The 2,845-nt window shown below is 55.6% G+C and overlaps 1 pseudogene; it reads left to right on the forward strand.

Moving 5' to 3' along the window:
* Positions 1-576: 576 nt before the first annotated feature.
* On the forward strand, positions 577-2,532 carry LOC123150932 (uncharacterized; annotated as a pseudogene).
* Positions 2,533-2,845: the final 313 nt, after the last annotated feature.

Genomic DNA, 2,845 nt, shown 5'->3' on the forward strand with positions numbered 1-2,845 from the left:
ACTTCAGGAACTCCATCGCCCTCCAGCGCGCGCCATCATTGTCTAATGTGATAATATCAGCGCCACCTACCTCTCCCCCAATCCGTTTCAACACCAGTGCAAGAAGCATGTCGAAATCGACCTCCACTTTGTGCGGGTTGTGTCGCCTTGGGAGAGGCAAGAGTTCTGCATGTACCCTGTGGATTGCAATTTGCTTTTTTTTGAACATCAGTACAGACACAAGCGCTCATATGCACGCGCATACACTCATCCTACCCATATGAGCACCTCCGAAAGACTGAGCCGACATATCATCTTGTGATTTACGAAGTCACCGTAGGCACCTCGTCGTCGACGGAAACGTCTCCTCCCACTGAATGCGCATCGCCGGAAATCCTAAAATAAATGCGAGCATCAGAATTTAAAACCTGATGGGCTGGGATACCACTGTCACTTAACCATCCAATCGCGGATTGCAATTTTCTGATGTGTTCACTTAAGGATTGGGGCATAGTATGTGTGTAACTGTAACAGCACTGCATGTATCTGTTGTAACTTCCTCCTCTTCTTTAGCCACCTCTCCATGTCAAAGGGCCTGCGTGCCTCTGATCACGGGAGTAGTTACTGCTATGAATAACATAGTAGTGTGCACAGATCTCTCTTCTAGCTAGCACGACCACCAACTCGCACCATGCCTTCCGTCGACCCGGAACATGGCGAGGTCACCACAGAAGAAATCCTCGCCCCCGACGCTGCCATGCCAACGAGAGGCACGGGCGCCGAGGGCTTCGCCTCCTTCCTGCGCACCCAGGGCGAGGTCGACGCGCTCTGCGACAAGTACGGCGTGCCCAAGGATCAGTACACCGCGCGCCCCGCCGACGACCTGCGCGCGAACTCACGGCCGCCACCGGGTGCCATCTGCGTGTACGCGCGCGCACTGGAGGCCGGCATGCGCGTCCCGCTGGACGGCTTCTTCCGCGACGTCCTCGCCCACTTCGGCATCGCGCCGGCGCAGCTCACGCCCAACGGGTGGCGCGTCATGGAGGGCTTCCTGGAGCTCTGCCGCTCCGCCGACGTGCCTCCGTCGCTCGCGGTGTTCCGGCGCTTCTTCCACCTCTCCGTCTACGACCGAAAGCACAGGAAAGGGTGGTACTTTTTCGTGTCCAGGCGGGGGCAGCTCGGGCCTGCGCTTCACGGGGATGCCCAACCGGAATTCCAAATCCATCGTGGGCTGGAAACACGACTTCTTCTTCCTCTCGTCGCCGGCGCCGTGGCATTGCGCGGTGGACTGGGGCGAGCCGCCCAGGCGCTCCTTCGGAATCCCGGCGCTCACCGTTGAGGAAAACGAATCGGCGGTGAAGCTGCTGGCTGCTCACGGTGGCGCCGCTGTTGATCTCAGGGACCTGCTCCCTGCTACGTGCCCATGGCAGCGCCGCTATCCCTGCAAAACCAACCTTGCTGGCGCCATGATAACCGCAGCATCCCCGCCGCCGCCGCCTTCTACAACTCGTACTACTTCCTGTTCGAAAGGTATGGATCCCTCTGCCCACGACATGATGAAGATTATGCCGGCGGGGAAGGCGGCCGCGTCGGCGTCGGCGAAGAAGAGGACCTGGGAGGAAGCCAACGGCGTGGAGGAGGTTCCGCCTCTTTCAGTTCTGCCCTCAGTGCACTCGCCACCGCCACAGCACTTCCCCAGCAGACAAAACGGACACACCACAGACTGGGAGGCTGCACGGGAGCTGCTGCAGGGCGCCACCGAGCGGCCGCTGGAGCGCGTGTTCGCGGCGAACGAGCCATCAGATGCCATGGGAAATCGGGTTGCCGACGACGCAGCGATTCGTCAGGTATTGCCAGCGAATACCATGGGAAAGCGTTACATTGACGCAGTCCAATCCATCTTATTGTTGTGTTCAGCATGCGAACTATGCGCTGGAGCTGGAGAAGAAGCTGGTGGCCAGGGAGCGCGAGGCCGCGGCGCTGCGGAAGCAGTTCGAGGAGGCGAAGAACGAGCTCGCCGTGGTAAAGAGAGCGGCGGACGCGGAGCGGGAGAAGGCTAAGTCCGAGCTGGTGAAGACGAAGGCCGAGCTCGCCGCGTCTCTGGCGGATGTGGTGAAGATGAAGGGCGAGCTCACCGCGGCAGAGGCCGAGGCGGTGAGGACGAAGGCCGAACTAGCCGCGGCCGAGGCGGCCGAGTTCCGGGATGGCGCGCCCGGTATTAGCGACGGCGGAGGTACTTGCAACGTTGGAGGGCAATGGTGTTGCTGCTCGCCTGCTCGAGGGGTAGGCCGATGTGAACGACGCATGTTGGAGGTGCCTGACGAGGCAGCGGTTGTTGGACTTGGAATTGACGTGAGTGGAGTGGCAACAACAGTTGTTCATCTTGGAGGTATGATTTTTTCAGCAGATGGCAAGATCTTCTGGACAAAAACAGAGACAGTGCAGGCAACAATCTTACTGTATCTTCTCCCTAGCCTTTTTTCCAGTCAAACTGAAGGCTATACACATCTGCATTAACAGCAACCATGTTTCAGTCAACTGAATGCTCATCAAGTATGGCGAATCTTAATTTGCAGCATGCACATTTTACTTTGTTGTCATGGCAAATATACCTACATTTTGCCATGCAATTTTAACCATCTATTTTTGTCATGTCAAAATTTACTTTATTTTTGCCATGGCAAAACTTTAGCTACATTGCCATGACAAATTTATATTAACATACATGGCAATTTTTTTCTCTACTTTGCCGTGTCAATTTTTACTTTATTTTGCCATGGCAAAATATTACCTTCATTTGTCATGGAAAATTTACATTCAACTACATGGCAAATTTAATCTAACATATATGGCAAATTTTACTCCA

The sequence above is a fragment of the Triticum aestivum genome, chromosome 7A (assembly GCF_018294505.1).
Source record: "Triticum aestivum cultivar Chinese Spring chromosome 7A, IWGSC CS RefSeq v2.1, whole genome shotgun sequence".
Lineage (NCBI taxonomy): Eukaryota > Viridiplantae > Streptophyta > Magnoliopsida > Poales > Poaceae > Triticum > Triticum aestivum.